This window comes from Dermacentor silvarum, chromosome 1 (genome assembly GCF_013339745.2).
Source record: "Dermacentor silvarum isolate Dsil-2018 chromosome 1, BIME_Dsil_1.4, whole genome shotgun sequence".
Classification (NCBI taxonomy): Eukaryota; Metazoa; Arthropoda; class Arachnida; order Ixodida; family Ixodidae; genus Dermacentor; species Dermacentor silvarum.
This window is the reverse complement of record NC_051154.1, coordinates 52,402,393-52,423,953: the sequence shown is the minus strand read 5'-3', so window position 1 is coordinate 52,423,953 and position 21,561 is coordinate 52,402,393. Positions and strand designations below refer to the sequence as shown.

Genomic DNA, 21,561 nt, shown 5'->3' with positions numbered 1-21,561 from the left:
GGCTTCCTAGGGAGGCAAGAATGGAGGGGGTGCATCCTTTGTGTGCGGACCAATTTCGCATGTCTCCACTCATTGTTATGAAATCCTTTCGCGGAGCGCCTTCGGCAGACGTGGCGTAATGAGCCATTCGCCTGGTAGCGCCGCCGCGCTTTTGTGCGCGAAGCTCTGCACGCCAGTAATGCTTTCATTGCGGCCGAAAACAATACGAAGCTCGCCTTTGTTGCTGACAGAAGGGCGGGGAAAGGCTACGCAATTTCGAGCGTGATAGAACAACAATGGTAGCTGCGATATTTCTCCTCAATCTCTTACTTGTTTCCTTTTAGTTAGCAATGACGCGATTCAATCCTTTCGGGCCGCAGGGAAAACAATGCGGAGCTCTGCGACGCACGAACCTCAAACCGGAGCAACGAATGAACTACGAGCATAATGAGACTGGTGTACCGCGATCGTCGGGAACTTTGAGTTAATGGCAGAATTCGTGTCTGGAGCTGCCATAACAGCGAAAATATAAATCTACTCGGTTCGCCTGCGAGTGGAATGAGCTTGCTACACCAACGTGCCGTCAAACAAGGTGTACCGAAGCCAGAAACTGTGTTCATTCGAAGGCGGTGCCTGAATGTGCCCCGGTCACAAGGTAACGTGCATGGGCAATAGGATATAGCAAAGTCTATACCGCGCCGGTTATAAAGCCTAACGATCACCGTATTTCGGACGCTCGCTATGTTGCCTTGAAAGAGTGAACAAATACTGGTCGCGCAAAGATACGGGGCTTTAACCGATTGTAACTTTTGTGGTGACACTTCTTTCAGAAGTGACGTATACTAAGCATGAGAAACCTCGTACAAAGAAGCAAAAACATTGCAGAAACGACAAGACTCGAACATTTTACTGACAGGGTGGCGACACATTTATATACGGCGCAATAAGTGCCGCATCCAAGACAGCCGGCTTTGTTTACTGATACACTTAAACGCGGCTTTACCCAAATGCGTCATATATTCCTCTTATTTTTATATTTGTTTCGCGACCCGAAGACTAACACAAGCATTCGTTACACGCAATCGTCACACGTGCGTCCCGTCACGCCCAAGTGCTGTTCAAAAGGTCGACAGAAAGCCGGGCAGCCGCCGAGCCCCCAATAAACCGCCAATTTTATGGGCCGCGCCTCAGCGAAAAGCCACCCGCGAGGATCTGACAACACTTTGTTGGGAGCTAGTTGCTCAGTCAGTGCCAGCTGCTTGCTCTCATTAGCGTCGTTAAGCGGCGTTCGAAACGAGTTCCAGCAAGCACGAAGCAAACCAAGTAGCGGGAAGCGGGCCTCGAGTGAAGCGCGGCGGCTCCCGGAACACTTTACAAACGAGCCCCGGGTTCTGTTCTGCCCGCGCAGATACTGTTTTTGTTTTTTGCCCCGACCCGGGTGCTCCCCCCTCTTGGGCTCCGAGGGGGAGGCCCGCAAACTGCCGGCTAGAGAGAGCAGCAGCCTTGAAACCAGCTCTAATGAGAGCGCCCAGACGGGATAATGTCTCCGTAACTGTGTCCGTCTCCCCCCGCAGCTTCTTAAACCAGTACCCTGGACTGCTCGTTTCCAACGTCCGCGCCTGGGAGAACTAACTGGAAATCGAATCTACCCGAATAACAACGTCTCTTTGTTCTCCCAACAATCGCGCGCGCGCGGGCAGAAAGAAGAGAGAGAGAGAGAGATAAAAGAAAGAGCCAAACCGCCGAGAAGAGCCAAGTTCACGCAGCTAAGGGAAAGAGGCGGCCCGAGGAGAAGCAGCAGTGGCGCTCGCGCAACGAACGCTGCCGCCGACGGTCCTGGTAATGGCCCGAATCAATACCAGAAATCGCTCCCGACCCACCGACGAAGCCTCGAGAACCGACGACGGAGCCGTAACTGGCACCGGAGGGCCATGTACCGATTCTCGGCAAGACTGTCGGTCGCTGAAACGCGGAAATTCCGCCGAACGCTTGCTGCGGCGATGCGCGGCCGTGACCGCGAAATTGCGTTCGGCGGCCATTGTTGAGCGATCGCCGCTCGTTCCCACTGCTCGAAGCAATGCCGTGAGCCACTTAATCGACGAATGCCGTCCGAGGTCTGGCCCCAAAACGTGGCGCGAGACTGCGCCAGGCCAGGCCTATTGGCTTCGGACTGCCTGTGGATAAAGTTCTCAGAAACGCGAGACCCTTCAACTGCGCGCGGCCAAGTGTTAGCTACGAAAACGAAAGAAAAAAAAAAAAGGGGGGGGGGGGGGGGCGAACTAGTATTTGTCTAACAGTAAACACAGACGCAATCTTTCTCTTCAAATATTCATAGCATTCATAGATCAAAAGGATATTTTACTTTTTTTTAACATCGGTGAATCTGCATTTATCGATGAAGTCTTTCGAGACTGGACATCTGGAGGGCGTGAATTTGACACATTGCGACCGCCGGTGACTCACGGGTAAAAATTAATGAAGCGGCTTTGCTGCGCCGTCATACACGTGAAAAGACTTGCACGTATAATTAATATAAAAAATTGCAAATATGTAAGTTGTTCGTGAAGGCGGCCGCAAACTACAGAAATATCTGGGCGCAGCTGGACACCAAAGCTGCAGCTGGACACCAAACCTGCGGCTGGCAGCTTTTACTTGCGGGCAATGACAGCCATGACGTCACTATATCAAACTGATACAGCCGGCATTAAGCCGAAGTGGACAGGAGCTTATAGGAATGCTTGCAGAAGTCAGCCCAAAAATCCGAGCACGACGTGCTGATTTTATCAACAGAAATAAAACGATAGGTATAGTAAAAGCAGCATAATAACATCCGCCAGCAGTGCACGTTTTTGAACACCTGCGTAAGAACAGTTCAGTAGCGCACGGTGACGAGAAAGCAAAGCGCTTGTCCAGCTGAAGCTTGCTCTTGTTCCGCTCATATGGAACGCGTACTATACAAACGGTGCATGTACAATTTCATGGACAGCAGCCATACGCTGACAGCAGCGCGTCGCAGCTTTTGCTACTTTTTTTTCGACCTGGCGTGCGCTGTGCTCCTTCTGAAATGCTGCCTGTTTCGCTACTTCGCGAGTACACACGAAGCCAGCGTACGGCGTAAAATGCAGTCACGCATAGCGAGTCACTTTTGGAGAGCGACGTTCCCTCCCCGAAGCATCCCGTTCGCAGCACGCTGGCGCAGCCTAAATATGCAAATAGACTTGCATCTATACCACACCTGACTCACAGGGCCACACGACTCCTGGAAACGATCGTCTGCTCCAAGGAGCTTCCTGCGAGCAGCCAGTGTTTCTCAAACGCACCGCCCTTTAAGTGTACAGAACGGGAGACGCCGTTCGGTGCTTCAGCAGGCTAACAGAGCGTCCGACATTTCAAAGGCTATCCATAGCCGTGCCCTTTAGCTATTGCACGCTTAACACCGGGAGACATAAATTCACCTAAATGAAAGCTCGCAGCAGCAAGAAAAGAAAATCACACAGACAGAGGGGGGGGGGGGGGGGGGGGGGGGGAGAAGAAGAGGCGGAAGAAACAACTCAACTGCAGTCATACCGTGTCCGGGGAGCACAGAAACGCGAGCAGGCCGGAGAAAGGCGTGCAAGCACAAAGAAGCGCTGACGTTGCGGGGGCAGACGCTGCCTGGCGGAAATCGAAGCTGAATCTATCCGAAGCGATCGAGATTCGAGCGGGTAGTTTGGCCATCTTTTATTCATGACGATTTCTCGGGACGAACCCGGAGCAGACTCGGTGACCGATTCTGCGGTGAGAGGCGGCGCCGCTGGGCTGGGGCGGTTTGTTGGCACGAGCACCGCATCAAAGGGATCGTGGGCCCGTCTCCCGCTCGGCAAACAATTGAATGAACACGCGGGAGCAGCGTGCCCGCTTCTCCTTTACAGTGCCTTTTCGCCCCTCCGCACCGGCTGAGCGCGCGCGTCCTTCGGGACTGGCGTTCCCGCCGCGGCTGCCGCTGTTCTACGCACGCGCGCAGGCCCACCTGATGATGGCGCGAGGGCCGTGCTCAGACGTAGCGACACCTTTTTTTTTCCCCTCACAAGCACGTGCTTGTGCTGTTATTCCGAAAGACTACTGGGTCCCAATTCACAAAGCTTTTCGTTCTGAGGTGCTCTTTGCCATTTGTCGGCCGCCTTCGGCAACAGTATGTCCAGCATAAGCACAGGCTGGAACTTTCTCTTAGGAACAATTCTAGCGTTTTTCGTGAATACGAGCGCTGGTTATCTCTCCTAGGCAAGGTAAAGCACGCATCACTGTTGTTCTATTAGAGTAAGAGGCACTGCGAAACATCTGCCTAGCAGGGCTACGGAGCTCAGTCGTTACATTAAGCGAATGCATGCATCTTTTCAAAAGGTTGCCCTGCCAACCGAAAACCAATCTCGGGGAAACTTGCTGCTCTACCGGCCGAGGAGTAAGAGAATAGAGTTAATCTAGGCACCCTGCTGGAATTCCCCGTGGGGAAATCCTTTATTTATTCATTCACTTATTTATTTTTGTCGAATAAACATTTTTGTCGATCTCTTTCTCTCTCTTTAGAGTAGCCGAACGAATGTTGATTGAAGAAAAATATAGCCCATGGCGGCAGAGGATTAGTTGGAGGAGCAATGAGATTTGGAAATCTACAGGCATAAGATGGAGTGGTATTAGCATAAGAGGGAGTGGGGTTTAGGACTAAAATTACGATAAGCTTCATCGCGAGACAAGTGCTGAACTCATGGGAAAGCAAGCAGTTTCATAGTAAGGGTTTAATTGGGGGCGGGTAATTATTCAAGAAAAGTGGACGCAGGAGCAGCCACCGCCAAAGCTCACCGGTAGGGCATCTTACACGTCAGGCGGAGGTGGTGAGTTCGGCTCCCACCCGCAGCAAAACTGTCTTTTCTCGCACTTTGATATCTATATTAAAAGACTAAATTTACAGTAAATTTAATCCTATAGTGCTTAATTATTTAGATATGATTTCCCCCGCGTAATTATTGGCTAGTCGTCTGGCTGGCTTTTTATACCACTTTGTTTTTTTTTTTGTTTTTTTAGTTTGAACAGGTTTCTAAAATGGCCAGTTCTGTTCCGTATTTGCAGGTGTACTTATGGAACAGGCGGACGTTACTTGCACGACAAATCGCAATACCCAGGGTGCTAATTAAAAATTCACTAATTAAGCTTTAATTATTCACTTAGGGCACATGTTTCAACTGCGAAATTGAAGTCGATCAGTATATGGTGAAGTGAAGCGGCGGCCTCAACGCTAGACATTTTACTCGGTGCCTGCGCACGGACTCAGGCGACGAACACGAAGCGCTCTTAGCGTTGAACGTAGTATAAACCTGATTTTCAACAGAAAGAGAAAAAAAATTGAAAGTTAACTTTATAAAGCTAGATATGCTCAGAACACGGGCTTATTTATCAGCGAGTCAAGCTCGAAATCAGTTTGTTGTGACGAAAATAAGTTTGCAGCAGCAGCACTATATACGCGTGCTCTTAGCGACGTCTGTGTAGCTCGGTTCTTCCTTGTGGTACGGCATACGTGAAACATTTGCATTCCTCAGCGCTCGTCTGCCGTTCACGCGTTCACCTATCACAGCGGAAGACCGCCTCACCTTTCTTTCGTCGGTGTCGCGCAGAAACCTTCCCAAAGGGAATACCAGCAATGCTATAGTTACGGCTGGTGAATACTGACATACAATACACATCCATAAACCGCTTCCATTACTCTCCCCTCCCTCTCTGTTTGTCCCTGCAATCACGAGAGGACCTCATGCGCACATCTTGCGCGTCCTACTAAAGATGGAGCGCGCAGGCTAAGGCACAAACTAAGGAATACACCAGCAACTCCCGAATGCGTATATAGACGAACGATGATGAGAATGAATGGAAGGCCGGCACTTCAGATTCTTGCTCAAAGCCAACACCTTTTTCTTTTTTCATATCGCTATCAACGACGCTGATACCATACTGCACCCTCCCCTGCCTCCTTCCCACAGCCCTCCTTCACGTACTTCCCTTTCATTACTCAATATGCCGTTAGGGTTTTGCTCACTTCGGGTGTCGACCTGCGAGCGTTCTTCAACAGAAGGCAGGACGACGAAACGATACAAGCGGGAAGATTGATGAATGCAGAGGAGAGCCGGTGCGCGGCCTGCCGGGATGAATGCACTTGGGCTTCGGCGACGTATAGGCCGCGCGTGTGACGCGAGATATCGCAGCGCCTAAAGAGCCTCTGTCAGGTACCCGAGAAGTGCATTAAGGAGCCAGGAGAAAAACACAGGAATAGGCTTCACTTCTATGGCGGCGGTTTCTTTTTCTCTCTGCATCGCACACTTTAAGGAACACAATTGCATTCTGCAGCTTTAGCGTTAGCTCTTAACAAAAAAATCGCACAGTGGTTGCCCCATACTTTGACTCGCGGGTTCCGCGTAATGAACAGAAGAACAGCAGGATATCATCACACAGTCCCTCGAGACATCCGTGATAGTACAGAAAAAGAGAAGTTACGTTCAATTAAAATCTCTTGCTTGCCCAAATCAATACTGATTCTTCGCGCGGATACGTTGCCTATAAAATGCATTGCAAGAAACAAAGTCAGGGCGCCAGATTTAGTCTAATCTGTTAAGTTGGCGAAATAACTACGAAGAAATATGCGCCATCGGTCAGAGAAGAACAGCCTTCTTTCTCCTGGACAAAATGCGAAGCGCCGGAAGCGTCAGTCTGCATTCACATTTTTTTTTCATTACAAAGTGGTAATAATATTTATTTGCAAAAACATAGTGCACCGCATGCTTGACAATTGCGAAACATAATAGAGCGTGGTGCAACTAATGTTCCAGATAACCCGCTTTTTAATGAGACATTGAGATTTTCCTTGCCAGAAAGTTTTATGTATGCAACACAAAGGTGACGAATTATGAGCGAAATGTAAAACTGGTATATAAGAACAATGCCAGTTAGTCGACTCGAAATCTGGCGGGTGAGCCCTGTGCGATAGTGCTTCATTTCCAAGGCTGCGTACTCTCACTGACTCGCTCGGCGGTGACAAATAGTCACTTAGCCTGCTTGAGTAAATCAGGTACGCTGTACATGTTTTTCATTCTAGCATTTTCTATACATCTCCATAATAGTTTTTTTCCTTAAAACGTTTACATCTACCTTGTACCTCTTTATGCCTGTAATGGATCCGGTCCTATCAATATCTTCCTTGCTTTTTTTTTTTCACCAAAACTCTAAACGTCTTTAGCTTATCTCCACTGCTGACCCGCTTGTATATACTTCCATCTACTTTAAATCCCGGCGCTCACGAAGCTGTACGTACGTTACCTACAGGGCTTGCTGGGTATCTTTCGCATTCCATTAGGGTGTGCTGATTCGTCTGCGGAATTTTGCTGCGGTAGACACATGACTCATCTTGTTGAGAATATTTGCCCCGGTATATTTTTGTCCTTGGGCAACCAGCTCGAGCCTCAAATAGCAAGGCGCTGCCCTTTGTACAGATTTTCCCTCCTAATTTCTTTCTTGCCATTCTTCTAAATATCCAGTCTTGTTTCCATTATTTACATCCAATTTACTGTCTGTTTCCCTCACTTTCTTTTTGATGACTCCTGGTTGTCTACTTACACTTTCAATTACCCTGTACTTGGTTGCCAACTTTCTTGACCTCTACCTCCATTCTGTGTCCACTCTGTTCAGGTAGAGACACTTGTGCACTTTAGCCGTCCATTTATTTTCATCCATGTTCCTGAGTATTTCTTCAAAACCAATTTTGTTCGCTTCTCTGACTTGAAGTCAAATCAACCGAAGCGCCTTTCGCAGCGCAGCCATTGGTTGCGCACGAGGCTAATAGACACCTAAACACTAGCTATTTTAATGGAAGGCATCGAAGAGCCCACAGCGCTTATATTTTCTTAGTTTCATTCTCATTTTACAAGCACTCAGAAATACCGTAAGCATTCGTTTTATTTTTATTGCGATAGCAATTATATGGACACTCCAAGTGCATTTCTGCCGTCGCCGTGGACGTCGCTGTGAGGTTCCGTATAAAGTCCAAACACAGTAACTCCGGCGGCGGCCGCGCGGTCACCGTATCTTGAATGCCATCTGCGACGTCGAAAAATTGAGCGCCCGCGCGGGCCTCATCTTCAAAGTGATCTGCGATGTGGCCAAAATACAACTAGCACCGGTAGCTTCATATGCGCTGTGCTTTCAACGTTTAGTTCGCGTTGAAGCGAGAGAGGCACGAAGGTCAATTCGCTCGCTGCTGCTGCCGCGCCTCCTCACTCCAGCGTTTTCACAGCGAGATGTGTTCGTGTTCACCTGTGCACGTGACACCGTGCTTGTTAATTTAGCTAGTAAGCGAATGCTTACAAGTTTATACGGCCGATAAAACTACTATCCTTAGTTCGTATAGTTGTCTACTAACTTGCTATCGCAATCGATGCTTCGCCTTTCGGCGAAACTGCGACATTTTTTTTTGTAAGTAAAGAAATTGGTGACAATTTCGATCGAACAACGATTCGGCATAGAAACGGCCGGAAGCTATGTAGCTAGATTACAGTGCAGAAATATCGTCCACGGTCTTCGCGGGGCTTCAAGCGCAGTTTGCTCAGAAAATCAATAAATAAAGAAGGCGTCGTGCGCATGCAGTACTAGAGTGCTACATATGTAACACAGACATTTGCGAAGTTCACGTTAAGGACTGGCTAAATTGTTTTCGTTTTTTTGCTCACAGCTTGCGTCTTAACTCCACATATATTAGATAGCGTAAAATGCTTGCGTTAGTGTATGCGCGGGCGACTGAACGCTAATGCTATTGTACGCTGCAGAGTACAGTGCGAAGTAGACGTTTAGAATAGCGTCACCTAGCGGAACCTAGTGGAAAGCTAACGCGAATAACGTTAACACAAACTGCTTCGAAGCCACCTAGACGTTAATGTCCGCGAAGTACAAGTACGCAACAAATATCAAACTAATCCGATGATGTAACTATTATCCGCAAAGCACCGACTAAGTTACCACGATGGCAACAACTAACTGATAAAAATTTAGGTTGTGGCGCCATCTATATCAAAAGTACCAGCAACAATTCATAATCTATGGCCTCTGAGATCTGGCAGCGCGCGCCGCCAAATTTCGGAAGCCATGCACAGCCAATACAACCGCTCTTACTAAGCCTAAAACACTGAAAATGTTAGAACTAATTGTGGAAACAGCGCACGATTGTCACTAATGCTCTGCTGTGGAAGCATCATGACACAAATCTAAAGCAAATACGGACATCATTTGGGAACGAGTGGATCAAAAAGTGCCGGACGGTGACTTGATAGATCCAAAGCGGACGGCAGCCACGATGATGATGACTTATTGGCATCCCCTTTGAAACTGGGCGGGGACAAATCATCACCTAGCCTGCTTGAGTCACTCAGGTATGATATGAATGCTTTTCCTTCTAGCATTCTTGTATAGACCTCTTTAATATTCTCTATCTACCTTGTACCATTTCCTATACCTGTAATGGGTCCGGTCGTATCAGTCTCTTCCCTGTATTTTTTTTGTTGTTTTTTTTCAGCAATACGTTCGCATACACACAAGGCTCGCCCTCACGTGCGTTAGCATTGAACGCTAAATCCCGGAAATAGCGTACGATCGCGAGATCCCCGGCGCCGCTTACGTATGGGCATTGCGCAGTGTGCATCACGCAATGCAAACGCTTATTTCTTGCATTTGCTGCTGCACGCTATACCAAAGCTGTCAATCTTTCGCAGGCGTTATCGCGTACGTGCGAACCCTTTCGAGCCTTTATTTCGCATTCGAACTTTCTAAGACGACTTTCTAAAACAATAACATCCGCAAAGCGCGTTGGACGCCCTTTTCTGGGTTTTATTTCACGCGTTTCCGAACATTCCAGGCGCTGCTGTTTCGCGTCTCGGGAGCATAGTTTTACTACGCACTACTACATCTCGCGTGGAACAGCTATCAGACGCGGGACCTCTCAAATAGTCGCCCAACCTCCCATCTAACACTATTTTCCGCGGGCGCGCCCACACAACACAAACACACGGGAGCTTTAGCAAATACAAGTCCTGCTTGGCCCACAACGGCTACACGAAACCACTTCGAAATAACGCGCGCATTCCAGCGGCATGTATCTCACGTCCGTCTCGGTAATATATTTGACAGACACACAGGGAGTCTCTGGATTCAAGTTTTGTATTGTTTAATGTACTGAAGTTCTGACACTATGTTAAGCTAGCACGCAAATGCAAACACGTATTCGCCTGCAGAGCTCTTAGGATATATATGGCCCTCACTCTGAACAATATATGCTGACAGAAGGCCGTCCGTTATAAGACCTGTCTGCGAGACCGGGACGTTATCGGCCGAGAGCATTCCTAAACTTTATAATGCTGCCGTGAAACCAGGCAGTTCAGCACTTTGTTTCTGGGCGCTCACGCACAAAGTGTAGGAGACGGCGCTTGCGTCCAGATGTTTCAGCAGGCGAGACGAAGATGGGAGAAGAAAAAAAAAAAAAAAAAAGCCAACGGTATATCGCTCTGCAGAGCGCAATGGCTCTGCACACATAAATCACGCGCGACCTACGCGAAAACACTAAATCCGGCGGGCGTATAGCTGCTCGCTTTCAGTAGAAGGAAGCGAAAATCGACGTCCCCATACTACAACTGCTATTAAATACACTGCTCAGAGCTATCGCGGGTTCCCCTAGGGTTTCGGTTCCGATTTCCAGAAAGCAGCGAGAGTGTACAAGAAATAGTTAAGCCGGGCGCAGAGGCGCAGTTCTCACTCCCGGACGAACGCCAGCCCCGGGATCATAGCGAAAAAAAGGAAAAAGGCACGTGGACGGTTTGGGCAGTGTGGGCCTTTACAAATCCGACTGCGTGGCGATTCAAGCGCCATTTTTCGCGGCTGCTCCGGGTCCGCGGCTCCAGTTCGCCGCAGTCGGGCACGCAGCCGCGCCACTGGGGAATCCGGGCCGGTTGAGCGCGCACACAGACCCGTCGGAGATCACCGATGCACGGGGCAAATACGGCGCTCAGAACTCTGGTTTCCCCGCCGGGCCGCTCCTCCGTCGGGAAGACGGGCTCGCAGCTAGTAAGTCGAGTGGAACGAATGGGCCTACCGTGATGGCCGACGACTATGTAAAGCGGCGACTCACGAGCGGCCAGAAGCTTGAGAGAAAGTGGACTCGAGGCACGCCGGCGAGTCCGCACACGGCGAGTCGATTTCAAATGCGGCGGCGTCACGAAGCCCACCGCGACGCCCTCTGTTGGCGTACTGACGCAAAGCAGCTCCCCTTTTCCACGGATACACTCGGGCGATTGGAGAAAGGGTGGGGGGGCGGGGGGGGGGGGGAAGAAGAAAAAAACGAAGAAAAGGTGGTGGCGGGGGGAGATGATATTTCGCTCGAACGCGACGTTCCCGGATTTTGCCGGAGCACCGAGTACAATGTCTCGACTAGATCATGCAGTGGACGCACGCACGTGATTAGCAGGCGAAAAAGCAATGTCGCGCAGGTTGCGTACCCTACTTGCAAAGCGCTATGCAGTGACACCGTTTAAGCGGCGGTCCTCATTGTTCAAGATATGAATCGGATAAGCGCAATGAGTTGTGTAAAAATCTCTCGAGCTCGTAACAAGTGGTCGCGGGTTTCAAATTCGCATTGTCCCCTTTTTCACTGACGAAAAAGAAAGCAACGTTCTCATACAGTACAGTACCGTTGTGAACGCGCTACAAATATAGTTAATAATATAGTTAGTAAGATATAGTGCACTGTTATACCAGGTGTTTTTAGCTACAACAAATTTTTAAAAATTGCCTGTGGAAGATAGCCCAATTCTAGCCCTTGAGCTAAATTGCTCGGTGGGTTGGCCATTACTTCAACGAAAAATCAAAATGCGTCATTGAATAATTAACATTATTACACAAATTAACTTTTTTAATTACTTACTTTAGAGCACATATCTTAGTTTGTGAATTGCAGCCGGTGAGTTCGCTAGGTGTATCTACTTGGAACAAATTCTCAGGAGATAATTTTCAATGTGTCCCACGAAATGCATTGGCGTTCCAGTTACTTTTGTGCTTCAATGCATAAAACAGCGTTTTCTAAAAAAAAGTATATGGAACAACAGCGCATACTTACTGCAAGTTTGACGCCGCATATCTCGAAACCGACGCCACCCTCAGAATTTGTTCTAAGTGGATATGCTTTGCGAACTCACTAGCTACAGTTAATAGATTGAATTATGTACCATAAAGTAATTAAATAAGATGTAATTAGTGTAACTTTGTTAATGATTCAATCAACCATTTTGATTTCTCGTAGAAGTAATGGCCACATCATCGAGTAATTTAGCTCAAGAGTTAGAACAGTGCTATCTGCCACAGGATAATTGTAAAAATTTGGTGCAGCTAGAACAAACATATAGAACGGCAACACAGTTAACCTCGCACTCACTCTGGGCAACGTCCGACCAATTTAATTTAATTAGGGCACCGTTGCATTGATGCGAAAGAAATGAAGACAAAAGGCCATCCACCCATCGTGATGTGGCCTCTACTTCTTCGGTGGGCCGGGACACAGCAGCTAAAGTAATTTTCGCAAATTGCGCCAAAAAAACTTGATGGCCCTCGACGCGGGAGGAGGGGGGCACAGCGCAGCAGCGAGGATGAAAAAAAAAACTCTCAGCCTCCCCGCCAACGTCCGATTCGGAACGCGTGCCCGCAGGAGCAACTTTTCCGGGCGCATCTCCGCGGCTGGGTGCGAACTAGAAGGGCACAAAGGCCGCGCCGCTGGTCGTGCAGTCCACGATCATGCAAATGAAATGCAAATGAAGGACGACCTCAATTAAGGCGCGATAGTCAAGTTCAATCGGCCGACCGTCGGAGGGTCGCTGTTGCTGCAATACTAATCACCCGGCGCGCTCTCCCTCCTTCGGCTCATTACTGAGGGCTCGGATTCCTGCGGCGGGTCGAAAGTTGAATTGCGGTCGTTGCGTCCGACGCTAACTCACCGGAAAGGAAAAGCGTCCGGCTCGGGCAAGCAGGATCGACTTTCCCCCCATTGATTCTCGCAGCTCGATTCCCACCGCAGTCGCCAGAGCAGCGGCGGGGTTTCTCGGAGGAGAGAACGTACTTGAGCAATTGGTAAATGAGACCCGCAACGCGAGATCTGGACGACGCCTGTACCTGCTTTCCAAATGGCTTCGCGCCATCACAGGTAATTTGCTCGTCAATGAGCGCGAAGACGGCGAGGTTACTATCGAAGGGGCGCAGAAAAGATGCTCTCTCCAGGGGCTGCGCGCCGGCTGACAGCGATGATGTGTGTCGGCAGCGGGCCGATGGTTCTGTGATCATTTGCGGACCGGCTAACGGCCGTGAGCGCGCGACCCGAGCACCACAAATGGCGCTCGCGAACAAGAGGGCGCGCGCGAGCTCATCGCTCGGCACAAAACGGTCTGTCTCCTGATAGGTGCCCATTTCCAATTTGAAGACTCTTGTCCGCTCCTCTGCTCGGATTGAAGGCGGTAATTTCGAGTGGCTGCGTTCAATGACGGCGCATCTATCGCTATATATATATATATCTCTCTCTCCTTATCAGGCGTATCTAAAGCTGAGCACAGTGTCAATGCAATACACGCAACAAACGCAGCGTTCTTCAGTTCAAGTTATATTAATCTCGCAAAGTCGATATGAGAGCGCAAAGCATTAAACTGTCACTGACATGTCCCCCAGCGAATTCACAGAAACAATACGTCACCTACTGCAGTCTTGCATGCATATGCAGTACCCGGGTCTCAAACAGGCGGCCCGCATAGATTTCATTTGCAGCCAACTCTTATTGTACATACCCGACACTTCTCAAGCGAATGAACCTCTTGTGGCGTATTTCACCTTTGGTTAGCCTAATGAACAATGAACGTCATCATCCAACGTCACATGCCACCGCATCAGCTTGACGTTGTTCAAGACAGCCGCTGAATGTGGCTGTCGTATATATCTTCGCCATGTACTACATCACCGTCAAGCACCAGGAATTTCGTTTCCGCCACAGACGTTGAATGTGCGTTGTAGTAGAGGTTTTTGAGAGAGCAGTACATAAGTATTTTTTGAAACACACCCCAAGCACGGATGCGTGCGCCAAGTAACAATGAATGGAAAGTCGCTGCGCTGCATTCTTTACGCATAACAGACGGGAAGTGAGCAGAATTCTGAAAGCGCATCCGGGGCTGCCGAACCGCATCACTCGCTCACTGAAACCGCCGCTTGCGTTGGCTGCTCAGACTTCCCTCAGGTTGCTGACAAATACAGTAAGGACTTCAGCTGAGGGCGTCCACGCGCTATTATAGCGTTTTAAGCTACACGCCACATTAGTCTCTCGCTGTAACCGCCCATTAGAAAGGTCGCTTCTGGCACAAAATGGGCACAAACAGACATGTATTCCAAACAAGCAACACAAACCGTAAAACCTAATGGGAGCGCGGGTTTCACAACCTAGGCAATCGGTAACGTCCGTCGCACGTTTTCTTGTTTTTCTTTCTGCGCGAAGCTGCCGGCAGTTTTTTGAGAGTGCCAAACTTATCAATGATGTGCAATCGGACAGGCTGCTGCGTGGTTAGGGTTCAACAGGAGGGCGGCACAGGTGTCCTACTGCAGCGCGGTCTTCTTCCCGCGAGCCGCAACTGATTAGAGATGCGGTCTGCGGAGACGGTCATCAACGAAACAGGACGCCGCCGCCGCGGCGTTCCGCAACCGTTAAGCCGCACTAACAGGAAGCGAACAGTGTATGCATAAACGTCTTCATTCCAGCACGCCGCGCTTTCGCCGCTGCCGGGCCATGAATATGAATGCCGGCCGGTTCACGCAAACGCTGGGCGCGGCAAAAGGCGACCGGGCATGCGCGCGCACGCGGCCTTGCTGCCCGTGGCTGCCACGACGCCTCTCGCAGAGGGGGGGAACGCCGCGGCGCGTCTTGCATACATATCGGCACTGTAGTACACCGGCGCACAAACGAGACACGCCGCATATTCCGCGGAAATTGAAACGGTCCGCGCGGAACGAACGACCCGCGCTTCTTTTCTCCGGCGAGACCCTTGCGAGGTGGCGCGCGCGCAGCTGTTCACACGCCCGCACAGAATGCTCCGATTGAGGACGCTTCGCACTACGCGACAAACTTCTCGCGTTCGGAACAAGGCAGTAATGCAAAACCTGAAATTGAAACTTCGCTGTGATTTCTGTTTGAAGAAGCACTGTCATTTAGTTGGTTATTTCGCGGTTAATTAAATAATGGTCCTTGTACCTCGGAAAACTAGAAATAATACCGGCAATTCTCAGAGCGCCCTAAATAATTTACTATAAACGCTTTTCCACGAACGAGTTTCGGTCTAGGTTTCGCAGGAAGTGTATGTGTTGTGAAATCATGGCGCAGAGGTTGGTCACGTGGAAGCAAGACATATCGACGTTTTTTACGTACACTGGCTCCGGCTCGTTCAGTACTCTGTTGTGATGCTACTAATTGCACGGCCCGATGCAGCAGCATAACAAACCACCGAGCGAGTGCCCAAATGTCACGATGTCCTTGCTCCCACGTGACCACCTTCAGCGCCATGACACATGAACCTCTTCGGAAACGAAACCGAAACTTGCGCGGTGCCCTGAGCATTGCCGGTATTTTTTCTAGAGTTTGCAGGTGCAGGACCTTTATTTAACGAAAAAAAAGAAGAAAAGTCGAAATGCCATGTCTGTATTCCTTTAAAATATCAATCAGACCGCCAGTCAGAGATGGCAAGCGTGCGTACTGTTTGCCCCGGGCTCGTGTGCCGGCATGTTTATCGGGGTATACAAGTGCTGCGGCTGACTTATCACGCCCTCTTGACTCACAAGGCTACGCCGACGGCGTTTTTATCTCTCGCGGTTCTGCTAGAAACTTCCAGATGCCCGCGGAACGTTTCACTCCTCTCAATAAGCCACGAGAGAAGCGCCCACTGGCTGCGTTCTAACTACATAGCCTGAAGGCTAGCATCGGCCAGCGGAGTCAAGAGGGTTCATGTTAGTTTAGAAAAAATAGGCAGGAAAGAGTCGAGAAACCAAAGGACGGACGCGTGCACGGCGTGAGAAATTCTTAATTCACTTCAGAATACAACGCAAAGTGCGAAGCGTTTTTTTTTTTTTTTTTTTTTTTTCCATCTGTGGACGAGAACAAAAGTGCAATGCACGTGGCGCGGAACGGTATATTGGAATTTATGACGTCGTCAGAGGCATAGTCGTGCTTGGGACGCTGCAAGGAAGCGGGCGGTCATGGTGGTTTTCGCAAATACGAAAATCGCGAACAGAGCTGATGTAGAATCTTAGCGGCGCACAACGGGGCCGCGATATGCGCCGCAGTTGCACCACAATATGCGAGAAAATCGTCAGAAGTGGGCTTGCGCGAGGCCGACATTAACTGCTGACGCAGTACTTTACGTTTCCTATAACACTGCATACAGCTGTAGTAATTTCCATACATGTCAGTCCTTTTACCGAATCTCAAAGAGCCGTCCCTCATCGGTTATACATGTCCTATGACAATCCCCGGGTAAATTTAATTTATCGCGTCAATGCCATCACGTTGGTTGTATGTGTTTGTGTTTATTATATATATACACGCACTCAAACACGCCTGCAAGTTTAGACAAGGACAGGCTGTCGACACTATACTGCGGTTAGTATTAGGGTACATACTCGCACAATCAATTTGAATATGACAAAAAGAGCTCCTCATCATGCGAATATTTTGATGGCATCGCTCGAAGAACCCTTCCCTGCGGCCGGATCTTTGAAACCACACCTCTACAAAAGGTTCTTAGACGGCATATCCTTTATTTGGCACCACGGCGAAGAAAGTCTAATCCTTAGATTCGTAGCAGATTTTAATTCAGCTCATCCATCAAACTCTTTCACGTGCAGTTATTCTAATTCATCTGTAAACTTTCTAGATGTCACTGTACAAATTAAATACAATCGCGTATTCACAACCTTATACAAAAAGCCAACTGACCGCCACCAATGCCTTCATTTCAAAAGTAGCCATCCACGCTATTGCAAGACAGCCATCCCGTATTCACAAGACCGCCGATACTGCCGTATCTGCGCTGATGCGACGGACTTTGAAAGTCACGCAAATGAGCTCACAACGGCCCTGGTGGCGAAGGACTAGCCGGAAAGGATTGTTGATTCTATAAGCACAGCACAAGCGTTAGATTTAAATGAAATTTTGCCGGGCTCAAAGCCGCACCATTCTAAAAATTACACCAATTTTGTCCTACTCGTTTATACACTACCACACGTCCGCAATATCTTATCCAAACACTAATATTATTCAGCAAAGTCGATGTTTACCTCCACTTTTCAAAGAGCCACCCCGAGTTGTCCTATCGCCGAGGAAGGAAACTAAGATATCCTCATCAAAGCTAGAACAACCAGGGTTAAAAACATTGAATCAGGTTGCCAACCATATGGTAAACAACGCTGCCGAGTCTGCAAGCGTATGACATTAACCTGCGTTGCTAAGGCTACTTTCTCCGATCTTACATTCAAAATTAGGGACCTCTAAATTTTGACAGTCGTAATGTTGTCTATATGCTCCATTGTGATGTCTGCAACCAACAGTATATATATGCCAGACTGGGACCGCGTTCAGACTCCTACCAAAGAGCTCACGAACGCGCGCTACCCAATCTTCCATCTTCGAAACATTTAAATCTACCAGAGCATACATTTGACAAAATATGTCAGCTCGTGAACGGGAACAAAGTCATAATTTATCCACAAATTTAAAACAATCACACACGGCATTAATGAACACATGGGAAACCTCGTTTCTCGTAGGCTATAGTAACTAAATAATAAATGAACCACCGCATATGCAAACCGAATACGTGGACGATGCTGAAAGAATGTTTACTACTCAACTGGCGGAGCGGACCGACCGAGTCTCATCGCAATGTTCCGGTCCACATTACCTTGTTGTTTTTTCTTTCTTTTTTACTTCGCCAAATTATACATATATTCTTTTTTTTTTCTACATTGTGTTGTCTACATTTTCTTCCCCACGATCAGTTCCTAGAAGCCCTCGGAGCTAACTCCACTCCCTGCCTCCTCCCCCCTCCCCCCCCCCTTTTTTTTTTTGCTTTTTTCTCACACTCTTTTTTTTTTTACGCATTCTTCGCATGTTACAACGCCTTTGTTTGGTCAGAATACCACAAAATACCGTGTGTGATCTCTACCATCTAGTAGCTCACGTACCACATTCCTTTCCTTACGCCACTCACTTCCTAACCCCATGACACTCGTCTTTGAGAACGTGTCAACGACCCAAACCCTGCCAATATTGAGGGGCGCGTCTCGGCGAATCACTAGTGGTGCTGGGTGAATACCCTTGGAACCAACGAGTAATCTCTGTAGCCTCCTGCTCTTTCTCACATTTTCTTTTCCCTCGCTCTCTATCTCTCTTTTGTGTGTGTGTGTGTGTGTGTGTATGTGTGTGTGTGTGTGTAGCTAAAGTATATACAGAGTGTCCCAGCTATCACGCAGCACGATTTTTAAAAAAGAGGAACGGCGTTATGCGAAGCAAACAGTGCGTATTGTTTCCTGTACAGTGGAGTAGCCGCCAGTAATTTTTTTGTTACTGAGATTTAATTAGCTAATTGTATTTAATTATCTCACTCGAGAAGTACTGTTCTAATTATCAAAGTGTCAATGAGAGAATTGTAGAGCAACATGAAAAACTCCCGATACAGCTTTCTGTTGCTCAATACGTGCTACATAAATGTGTTTTTCCGAGTGTGAAAGGAGCCCGCGAAGCCGCGCGACTGGCCGCTCGAGGCACTTTGCGTGTATTCGTGGGATTCTTCATTGACACTTTGATAATTAGAACAGTACTTCTCGAGTTAGATAATTAATTACAATTAGCTAATTAAATCTCAGTAAAAAAAATTACTGGCGGCTGCTCCACTGTACAGGAAACAATACGCACTAGGTTTGCTTCGCGTAACGCCGTTCCTCTTTTTTTTAAATCGTGCTGCGTGATAGCTGGGACACCCTGTATATGAAGAGAATGTCGCGAGAACTTACTGTAGCCCTTTAAGGTCGGCCGACCGATCGAAAGTGTTAGGCAAATAAACGGAGGACAACCACGAAGTTGTGCTTCACATGCTTCTAAATATGTTTTGCCCACTGAAAAATACTGTCACTATATATATATATATATATATATATATATATATATATATATATATAGCCAATAGCATCACTGTTGTCTACGCACCGATCGGCAGCAAATTCCAAGCTTAACGAAAAGGGACAGGTGCTGGTGAAGTCTGACTGACGCTAATTAGGTATCAATCGCGACATCACTATGCAGAACTTGCGGACATCTTCGGAACCCCGATCAGCCGAGTTGCGTCAGCTCCGCGCGCGCCGACTGCGGTTGGAATTTGAAACATCCCAGAAAACATGGACAAAAAGGCAGAAGACATGTCCATTTCGTATGTCTAAATTAGTAACGCGATGTTACTAATTTCAGTCATAATTATGTACAAACCTGGGTAACTATCTGGCATTGAACATTAGGGAGTTTTTTGAAATAGGGGACGCTATCGCCCACGCATACAAATGAGTTTGGGTTTGTGGGTACACAGACGATTTACTGGCTTTGCTTCAGCGAGTCGCGATGAACAAGTTCAAGTATAAACGATACACCTGGCACTGATCCTAAGAAATTCGACGTACATGTTACAGCCGTCGCTGGATATCACCATTTGGTAGTGTATTCCCGGCACCGACAAAGGATACTCCCCAACATAGCAGTTAAACTGATGAAGTGCAATTAATAAGCTAAAACAAGACCTCATGAAAAGAAATTAATCTGGTAAATGCCCGATTGCCGTCTAACTCGGACATCCAGCCTCTGGGAAGCGAATGCGGCGGTAATTTTTATTTATCACTGCTGTTTGAGGCAAAAACGTCACTGAGACGAAATGTTCGGCAGGTGAAAATTTTGAGACCAACACATTGTCACCATGCGGCGAAATGCGGACTCGCTTTTGGGGAAAAGTTATCACGGTTGCTTGCCCCTTCGTTTGATCTAAGCTTAAGTGTCGAACAAAAAAGCGAACATGCTATACATATATCTGAATGCATGAGTATGTTCTCTCTTTGTTTCCTCGTTCTCGTTTCATTTTTTTTTTTTATTAAAGGGGGGGGGGGGGGGGGGGCGCTCCGCCTGCTGAAGTCCTATGCTAGCATTTTCAAACCTCGTGGTAAAATCAAAACAGTGCATGCAACACCAATGCAGCAGAACTGGTCGACATCGCACGCCACACGCAGACAACTTCAATTCCTGACTTCACGTGCTATGCGAAAATTCACTAGAAAAAAGGCAAATGTGGAGAAAGTCTTCGTTGCCACACGTTCACGAACACAGACTCATGATGCAGCCAATATCTGGACGCATCGCAAACCAAGCAGTCAGACTGTCGTCCAGAAATTGACATCACCTTAGTCATTCTACATTGAAATGAGTAAAGCTGGAACGTATGGCATAAGAATCGAATAAACGTGGTTTCTTACCCGGACTATCGCGTGCAGTAAATCCTTCGAAGCGTGAACACGTGGGTCGCTCGTTCAGTCTACGTACACCGGCTGGTCAGCGTTGCAGCTGCTGTCGATCTGGTCGGCATCGCACTGCGACGTGGTCCGGAGGAGGCATAGCCAGACCCTGCCTGCGGTAGAGAGATGGCGAGGGGGGGGGCTGTCTTTTGTCAACTCAAGTTTTGAGACTGCAAGGCCGTAAAGCCAAAAGATAAGCTATCCCTTGCCCCAGCTTTTTGTCACTCAGCGCCCACCAAATAATTCCCCCCCTCCACCCCGCTTTCACCGCCGCTCTGGCCCCGTCCGCCACCTCCTTTCAAGCTTCGCAATAAGGTTTCGGGGTTTCCCTTTCCTAAGTAAACAGTGGGCGCGTCATGGTACCGAGGCGTTCAAAAAGGGCGGCCTTGAAAGTAGCATGTCTTCTCCCCCCTACTGTCCGCTTTGTCTCTGCATCCAACAAGACCCGATGGAATCTCTCACACGAAATGCCAACGCGCGTGCTGCGACCAATTGCCGCGTGGTGTTGACCCGACGCACTCATCAAGCGGCCGGCACACACGTTGTGTAGGCGGCAACGACTCTGTAAGAAAGCTTGGCGCCGAGTACGCACGCGCGCGGGTGCCCAATGTGCGGCTCAAGACTGTCTAGGCATCAGCAGGTGCATGGCGGGCGCCCCATCCCGTGGCACGGTGCCAGTCAACCCGCTCCGGAATAGCCGACGCCCGCGGGTTCAACAGACGAAGTTCGCGCCAGCACTTGTTCCTGAAAGAGGCTCCGCTTCCCCGGAAGTAGCGATGAATGCTACCGGCGCGCCAGCGTCGTGGAACCGAGCAGAGGAAAAATGTCGCCTCCCCCCGTCCTCACCAATTTTCAAGATTTCGCACACACTAGCGCTCCCCGCTTTCAACAACAATGGCAACGAGTCTT

The 21,561-nt window shown here is 48.6% G+C and overlaps 1 protein-coding gene across 8 annotated transcripts in view; it reads right to left on the bottom strand.

The window, feature by feature from the left end:
• The window catches only part of LOC119463076 (uncharacterized), a 51,183-nt gene that overhangs the window by 8,300 nt on the left and 21,322 nt on the right, over positions 1-21,561 (bottom strand). For 4 of the 8 annotated variants that reach the window (XM_049668048.1, XM_037724108.2, XM_037724109.2 and 1 more), the window contains exon 2: positions 20,614-20,765. The exons of 2 other annotated variants lie outside the window; for them this stretch is intronic. The gene's annotated coding sequence lies outside the window, so the exon portion shown is untranslated. The remainder of the gene's footprint in view (positions 1-20,613; positions 20,766-21,561) is intronic. 2 more of the 8 variants (XM_049668051.1, XM_049668056.1) reach the window with 1 other exon arrangement.